This window comes from Rhinolophus sinicus, linkage group LG14 (genome assembly GCF_036562045.2).
Source record: "Rhinolophus sinicus isolate RSC01 linkage group LG14, ASM3656204v1, whole genome shotgun sequence".
Lineage (NCBI taxonomy): Eukaryota > Metazoa > Chordata > Mammalia > Chiroptera > Rhinolophidae > Rhinolophus > Rhinolophus sinicus.
Window position 1 is genome coordinate 33330345 of NC_133763.1, and position 9467 is coordinate 33339811.

Genomic DNA, 9467 nt, shown 5'->3' on the forward strand with positions numbered 1-9467 from the left:
CAATTTCTTTTCCCTTGCTTGGGGAAGAGCATTGGCATTCCATATATGGAGGTTCCTTCCCCTAAATAGGTATTTAGACCTCTTATTCAAAAGATACTTTTTGGGTACTTGCTGTATGCGTTGTGGGGAATACTAAGATAAACAGTGCAGTTGGTTCTTGTATAACACTTAATTTGAGAATGCACATGAGAATCATTGATGAAAGCAGAAAACTGCACCCAGCTAAACTGGGCTGTGTAGAAACAGAATTACACCCATGTACACACTTCAAACATCTGTCGGCTACTTCAGTTCTCCACATGTGTTAGCCAAACTTACCACATCTGGAGTTAACTTCCTGTCCAATTTTGGATAACTCTTCTAAACACAGTAACTCATAAGATGCAATACTTCCAACAAGCAGACATCAGGTCTTTGCAAGGTATTTTATAGCAGTATTAATTTCTTAACCATTTTACATGTAAAACTGCTGACATTTTTTTTGTTTGTTTTTGTGTCACTGATGCAGTTCTTCAGTGTTGTGCCCCAACCCCATTTTTTCCCGTAAACCTAGTGGGTTTTACTGTGTATTTTGCATAGTGGGACAGTTTCTGTAAATGTTTATATTGTGTTATAGAACTGTCTGTTCACTTCCAAGGAAATTCTAGTCTAATTCACATTATGACAGACTATATAGCAAGATGTGATATTGGACATCAGAAAACAGGGTTTGAGTTTGGGCGTCAGTTACTGATCAGTGTAGCTTGAACAAGGCATGTTAGCCTGTTTCGCATCAACACCCTTTGTGTCTTAACGGTCATTTTTAGTTTCAAACAACATTATTTATGTAAGCACTTTATAAACTGCTGTACGTACATAACTGAGAATGTCTAGAATGTAGGTACAAATTCACCTTTTGGACCAATTTTAAGGAGGTAATTACAGTTTTTCTGAGTGAATGGAGATAGTTTTCAACCTCAAAGCCCATGTTCTTTTTTCTCTACACCACAATAACACAATGTACATAAGTTATTTTTATCAATTTATTCCCTTGACTTTATTTTTGTTTTTAAATAATTATTTGCCAATATTTATAAAATTAACTACAAGAGAAATGAAGATGTAGATTTGTTTAAAAGATTATCACTATGAAACATCCAGTGTAAATGCTTTCAAATGAAATACTAGCCCCTAACACTATGGATTTCTATCAACTAGAATCTTAATTTTCACAAGGTTTATATTTTATTTGTTAATTATCTACTTTTAACCTCTTGAGAATTCATTCTTTCATCTAACAAATAATGTCACAGGCTAACTACGTGCCGGTTTAGATACTGTGAAACAGCAAAGAAAACAGTTCCTATCGTGGGTTTTCTGTCTGGTGTGAGATCAGTAAAGAAGCAACTATTTGATAAGTTTTATGGGGAAACAACTGGGTGCTGGTGTTACAGGATACTCAACTGCATCAGTTAGGAAAGGATTCTTGGAGGTAGAGCCAGCTGGGGTCGAGGGAGGGATGAGAAAGGGAATTGTAGACAGAATGTTTAAAAAACTGAAACCTGCATCAAGATTATGGCACCTTGGAGAACAAAATTCAGCATGGCTAGGTCATAGATGATGAGACAAGGAAAGGCTGGAGAGATGTATTTGGATAGGAAGAGGCCAGGTTATTGGCCATGCGAAAGCAGCTGGACTCCAAACAGCTACTGGTAAAACATTTAAGAGAGGAGGGAACGGGGTTGACATGACATACACTGGTAATTTACCCTGTTCATTAAATAAATAATCATTTTAAATACAAAGGATTTTTCTAATTCTAAAAAAATACACAAATTTTAAGCTTGTTTAAACTTATCTAACATCTAAGAACCCCCAAATAAAACTTGATGTAAAAGTAAGTTGGGTTGAATGCCATTAAAAGGAAGACCCGTACTGTAAGCCTGTCTTATCCTCTGACAATACGAAACCCATGGCCATGCTGCTTTATATAAGGGTTAGACAAAGCCATGGGAACAAACATACTGCATGGTTTTGAATTGTCCTTTTTTATAGTAGTTAAAAAAATTTTCGTATTAAAACAAACATGTACATATCAAAAGAACACAAAACTTTTAAGTTATGTGATTTAAGATGAAATTGCAAAGCCACTGTGCTCTTTAGGGCCCTTTTAAGCTGTGCTTCAAGACTCCTTAGGAAGACAAGTTCACTCACTCTCCAGTGCTGTTAAGGTTGCCATTTTGACTTGAGAATTCTGAGAATCCCTACTCTTAAGTAGTAGAGAAATAAAAAATCTGAAATGTCAATTTTGTTGAGTCAAAATCAACGTAGATAAACAAAGACCCCTTTATAAGAATGTAATAACCATGGTTTTTAAACTGAAGTTTCACAGTAATTTTAAATATTACTTGCTAATAAAAACGTGTTAACCATAATTTACCATTTAGCTACTTCCAGTAGAATTATACTTGCAAAGCATTTCATGAGTTTATAGCCACACACAAAACCAGTTTAATGATTGAAAATTCAACCTACTTTACTACCTGTGCCTCTATATTTGCTACTTCAGCTTATCATTTTGTATACAAAAGTCATGTAATTTAATGAAAATTATTTGAAGTCAAGTAGACAGGATGTCTATGGGAATATTGAGCTTTATTATAAATGGAATTTACTATTCATTTCCTTTCTGATCACTGAATCACTGTGCTTGATGTAGAACTTGAGAGGTTTCTTACCTATATGTTCTCTCTCCCTCACGTATATTCTTTTTCTGTGTTTCTCCTTTATTTTTTATTGTTCCAAACCAGGATGATGTATGGAGTTGACATCCAGGTCAAATCCCAGTTTAGAATCTCCAATACTATCACATTTTTTGACCCATACTTTAAAAGAATTGTTACTGAGCAGATGTGATTTAGTTTAATAGTGTTTGACCTAAAGAGATCAAAGAACTGTCATTCATTCTATGTATAATGTATTTACTGCATAAATTTCAGACCATCTTTGTCTAACACATGGTCTAATAAATGCAAAATAATTTACAAAATTAACTCATATTTTGTTTTCATTTGGCATCTCACTATTTTTACTAAATTCTAAATCTGACCGTGATATACAGTTACTAGTATACTAGTACACAGGAGTTTCTTTTTCCAAGACTAGTTAGAATCTGCTTGTTGGGGTTGGAGAGCTGAAGTCTGTGGTTCCTTATAGATTAGTTGAAGCAGTGGTAGGAAATGTTACAATTTATAAAACGAGTCAGAAAGCAGCAGCAAAGTGACAGGATTTCTGAAAGAACACAAACATAGGTGTGTCCTTTGCTATCTAGACTCAACAACCAACACTTCATGCAGAGATCTGGAATCACAGGTGAACCCTTTTCTTTCCCTGTCTTTCTTTTTTTTGGGGGTGGGGGTGGGGGGTGGTTAGGGAAGCTTGTACTCTCTAAAAACCTAAATCTATATAGTTTTACTTGATATGATAAAGACATGATCAAAATCAACCGTAGACCTAATTTAGCTTTGTTAGATTTGCAGTACCAGAAGAAGACATACTCCTGTAATTTGTACAACCAACACTAAAAGCCAACTATCCGTATTGTGTCCCTCAGTTGAAGATGAAGGAAAGATCTTTGTTGAATATTATCCTTCTTGGTCCCGGTCACTTACCTATATAACATCCCTGACGGTATTTTACATTAACATTTCTTCTGTCCTTTAGATGTAAATCTTGTACATTTTTATCATAAGATCTACATGCACTTTTGCATTAGGGAACCAGAACATTCTCTCAGCTGTGCTCCATCTTTCTCCTACAGGGTGAGCAGGAGAACATGTTTTCTTTTTTCAGATAATGGGGAGTTTAGTAAAGCTTCAGGAAATGGTACACATGTTGGAGCAGGGGTAACAGGAAACATATCTGATGTCCAGTAGGTCTGGATTTATAGTTGTGGTCTTGTAGCAAGTAATAGCATTTAAAGACTATGCTAGTAATGCTTACATATACTGAACTGGAGGTGCATTTGTACATTCAATTCCTGTAGCAACAGTGTGCGTGAGGCAAATGTTTTTATACTAGGGCCAATGAGGCTCAGTAGATGTTACTACCAGAGTCCCATGTTTTAAACACTAATCCTCCCATTACCTTCTAGCCTGCAGCCTGTTAGTGATAATGCTATTATAAACCTCCATAGACATGCAGTTTTCTTTTGCCATATTGTTATCCTGTCTCACTGCCCTGCCTACCTCAAGCTCTAGGGTTCAGAGCCAAGTAAACACAAAACTAAGCTCCCTTTCCAGTGAGAGCATTATCAGGGACCAGGTGAGGGAACTCTTTGCTGTTGAGTCTCTTAAGGTGGGTATTTGTTTTCATTGATAACAGGGTACTAAGGCCTCCACACAGTTTCTTGATACAGAGACCTCCATTTCCACCAAGAACTTATTTTTGGATTGGCTTCCACAATTACAGATCAGAGCTCTGATTTTCCAGGGCCTTTGCTGACACCAGCTTACAGAACAGGCCTCCATTCAACTTTCATCACTTTCTTGGGTTTCAGCACATTAATAATAGCTAGTAATTAAGAATTGCTATGTGTAGGCTCTACACAAAAGATGTACTTTACATAATCTCCCACGTCCCAGGTTCGGTAAGTGGTGAAGCTGGAAATGGAGCTTAAGAACTCTGTCTCTAGACTCTCGGCTCTATCTGCTGCGCCTATGCTTTTTGTAACAGTGAGTCCCTTAAGTCCACTCCTTGATCCCTGCTCAGAAGGTAAGTTTCTCATTTGTCATCCACCGTGTACTCATCTTTTCCGCGCTTTCGTTTCTGAGCCAGCTTCCCACTGCCACTCCCCTTTCCCTTCGTACTGGGCTTGTGGAACCTCACTCCTCCATCGTAAACAGTCCTCCCGGTGTTCCTAGAATGTGTTTCCTCCTTAACTAAAACCTGATTCTTCTCATTTCATGTGTCCCGCGTGATGAGAAAGTAGGGCATGCTCTTGTCTCGGAACTGCTCTTCTCTATCCCTTACTTCCAGGTAAACACTACTACAGTGACACTTGTGCACCCGACTGTGCCTCCTGCCGCTTTCATCTCTACAACATAACAGCCTCCTGCTCACTCCTTCACATTTATTGAAGACTTTACACCTGGCTTTTTTTCTCTTGTGACCTAAGTACTGACATGTCCTGATTGATTTCCTGTCCATGCTTATGACACATGGGATATATTTAGGAGAGTCTCTCTCCTTCCCATGATGATATCTGATCTTCGTATCTTCCAGAACTGTTTTACCTCTGAAAATTTGAACTTCAACAAACATCTTGGGAATTTTTGTCTTTTCCTCTGCTATATCCCCAAGCACCTAAAACAGTATATTTGGCATATAGTAAATGCTTAATAAATACCTGTTAGATTCATGAAACAACATTAAATTTATCAATCTCTTAGTATATCTAGTTTTTGAAAACAAAGAGCCTGTGTTCCTTGATTCTTCCTAATTCTACCTGCTACTCTAAAACCAAGAACTGTCATCTGAACCACTCACTAAAATCTTTATTTCCTTTATACCTGTAATACTTTTGCCACATCTGCCCAACTAATCCCAACCCAGATCAACATCAAAATCTATATTTGCTTGAATTGCTAAGTACAGATGAACAAAATCTTACACTTGCGGATTGGCTCAACTCATCTAAGTTATTTTTAAATCATTGTAAGGATCAAGGTCAATTCCCTTTTCCTATTTCCATATATATATATATATATATATATATATATATATATTTCCAAATTTACCACTAGCAAACAGGTCACAGAAGAACATAACGTTTGTCCTCCTTTCTGTAATGTTCTTAATTCTTTCCTAGCCTGCTGATGGGCACTTAAATTATTGAATTGTGTTCCTGGAACCCTTCCCTGATTTCTCAACCCAGACTTGGTCATTTGTCTCCACTAACGAACTGTATATCTGTATCACTGCACTTGCCAAATCTGTTCAAACAAAACTTGCTAAAATGACCCACAATCTAGGGAAGAAAACAAAACAACTATATTGCCATGATTGTAATAGAGCTGTGTAATATAACTGTGCTATGAGAGCACATGGGAAGGATAAACTAATGCCACAGAGGAAGTGCTAATTAGAGTATTGAAGGGTAACTATTTGCCAGGAGAAATCGTTATGGTGGGCATCTTAGGTACAGATCAATGGAAAGACATTACGTTCATGAATAAATATTGATGAAATATAGTATTGGAGGTGGGATGGCGAGAAATAAGACTAGAAAAGTTGGTAAGTTGTCATGCTGAGTATTTTAGTCTTCCCTATGAATAGAAATTGTATTTAAACAATGGCTTTATGTGGTGAGATCTGTATTAGCGAACGTAGTAATGAGGATGAATTGTAGTGAAGAGAACCTGCAAGCCAAATGTAACACTTGCTGTGAACTCAGGCAATGGAAATGGAGAGCATTTGAAAAATATTTCAGAGATGGGCTGGGGAACTAAATAAGTGAAGGAAAAGAAAGTTGATAACCAGAGGGTTATGCTATTTGTATTAAAAATGTAGGAAAAGAAGCACTTGGAGTATGGTTTTAGAGCATCAGTTTCTTAAAGAACCATTGGAACATCCACTTACATTGTAAAAGCATATATGGAACCCAGAGAAAAGGTGGGAGTGGAGATAATATCCAGGGAGCCCATGGCCATACCATATAGATGGTAGTTTACGCAATAGGAGTGGGTAGAAATTTTTATATCATGTTCTCTCAAGTCTATCCAAATAGACTGTGTGTGTGCTCATTGAGGCTGGGATTGAGTCAAATGTCGTATCCTCCTAAAAGCCCAAAAGAGGAAATCCATACTTTCAACACAAATGGGTATCTGATTAAGAACTTTCCCCCCTTCTTTGTTGTTTTATCTTTGAAGCACTTTTCTTTCTTTGCTTACACACTGTTCAGCACAGAATAGTTTAAGAAGTAATTTCTGGGAAGGTGTATAATATGATGAAATTCCACTGCAGGGAAAAATGTGAATGGTCCATGGAACTTACTAGATAAATCCAGACAAAGTTTCACTTCAGAAGTGTTTCTGGACAGAAACTTTTTTTAAAAAGTAATGTTAATGCAGTATTGTCACTTTCTATTGTTCTGCTGTGAAGCTTCAATATTTGCTAATCAGTAAGTCAACAACATACAAATAGGCCTATGTATTGTATGATTTTCACCAAATGTACAAAAAAGGGTTAGAAATCAATACGTATTCTTTAATTATATAAATGACTTATAATATCAGGAGAAGCACACAATTCTATATCAACACACATACTCTGTGTAGATAGGCTGAATTTATATGTGTTGATATTTCTTAAAATTTTATTCCTTTAGTTATGGCGCTTTTTTTTTTTTCTTTATATTTCCTCTACCTGGCTTAGTAGGGTTTTTTTCTTCTCCCTCCCCTTGTTCCATTAGAAATCTCAGAGTTAAATAAGCAATTTTCTAAGATGTCCTTGTCAGGTAACATTATGGAAATTATTTGAATATCATTGCTAAGCCAGGTGAGCCATTTAAAAATGTAAATAATTTGCAATACCATGAATCTAGCTGATGAAGAGCAACTGAAATGCTGATTGATTTATTAGAATCTTTTCCTGATTAGTAATTGCTTCAAAATCTCTTTTCTGTGGTTCAGCTTATCATTTTTGTGCTGGTTCTTTATATCTGTATAACTATCAAGTCTAATAAGCATTTCACATCATTAGTTTCTCCATATTTTTCAAACCATTAAAAGGGGGCCAGTAGCTATATATTTCTTACAGCTATTGACTGCTTATAGTGCTTATTTGATAGTAATGATCTGATTTATAAAACACTTGAAAGCTTTGCATTGCTCCTCCTCAGCATGATGTTTTTCCCAGAGTATCATATTTTAAAACCTATCTTATGGCACCAAAACAATATTCAGTTACAAACTTTTAGATTTTCATCCATTCTTTAAAATTACTTTAAAATAAAATATGTAATCATGACCTTGAAGAATTGAAACTTGAGCTTTATTTGAAATTCACAAATGTGATTATAATTTCAAGAAGCACTGCCTTAAAGTTGTCTTATTGCTGTAATGAAGCTGCTAGAAATTTCATTTATTCTCAGGTTCAATCTCGGGAAACCTATTTTTATCATAGGAAATCAGTAAGTGCTAAAATACTGCTTTGACTGGGTTCAAATTTATTCATGTAACTCTTGAGAAATGCCAATCAGTCAATCACAGAAGTTTCATTGCTTATTATATTTTTTAGTATAAATTTCAATTTAGCGTTCTTTGAGACTAATACTCTGTATATTGGTACTTTTACCATGTGTGTATCTTCATGTATTTAACTATAGATAAACCAGGAATTTTGCCAAATCCTACATATCAGATTTTGGTTGTGTGGTATTAATAAAAGGATTCGAGTACAATATGTATTAACTCAAAAGTATGTGACTATGGCTGACTTTCAGCCGTCCATTTAACAGAGATAAGAGATAGTACTATGTGCCATATAAGTATATTTTCCATTTTGGAATTAATTTGACTATCAAGTTATTTTGATAGTTGTGATTATCACAACAGCCATAATTTACTAATGTGGCTGTGATACAATACTTAAGTAAAGTCTAATACTTGTTGGATTTTTGAAAATGTTAGGACAAATCATTCACCAAAATAAGAACAAAAGCATCTCTCTTAAAACTGTTCACTAGTAGCTCAAAATCTTATGTACTGTTTTGTTAACAGAAAAAAAAAATCCCTTTGTGGTAACAAAAACTCTTCATTTCTATTAATTTCTGATACTGTAAGTACTTTAAAAAAAAAAAAAAGACCATAATTATCTAAACAATTTACCGTGTTTCCCCGAAAATAAGACCTAGCCAGACCATCAGCTCTAATGCGTCTTTTGGAGCAAAAATTAATATAAGACCCGGTCTTATATTATATTACATAAAACCCGGTCTTACATTATGTAAGACCGAGTCTTATATTAATTTTTGCTCCAAAAGACGCATTAGAGCTGATGGTCCGGCTAGGTCTTTTGGGGGAACGCGGTATGTGCCAGTATCTGTTACTATTAGAGTACATAATTCTTAAATGGATGAAACTAACATGTTTCAAAAATCAGAGGATATATACCAAAATTGCAAACAAAATAGGATTTCTCTTTGTGTATTGATCTAAATGTTAAGTTGCGCCTAGAAGCATGTGTACTTTATTTGTTAAATTCTAAACCTTTACTGATGACCTTATGAAGTATAGGTTAGTTTCACTCCATTTATATTTGATCTGGCAAGAATTTGTGAGGCCTATAAAGACCATTTATTTGAAATAATACAATACAAGATCCTACCTAGAATAAAATTTCAGAGCACTTTTTCCCCCTGGATACTTTTATTAAACTAAGCTTTTTTCCCCAATTGATCAGGCAAGATATAGTTCAAAAATGATTAC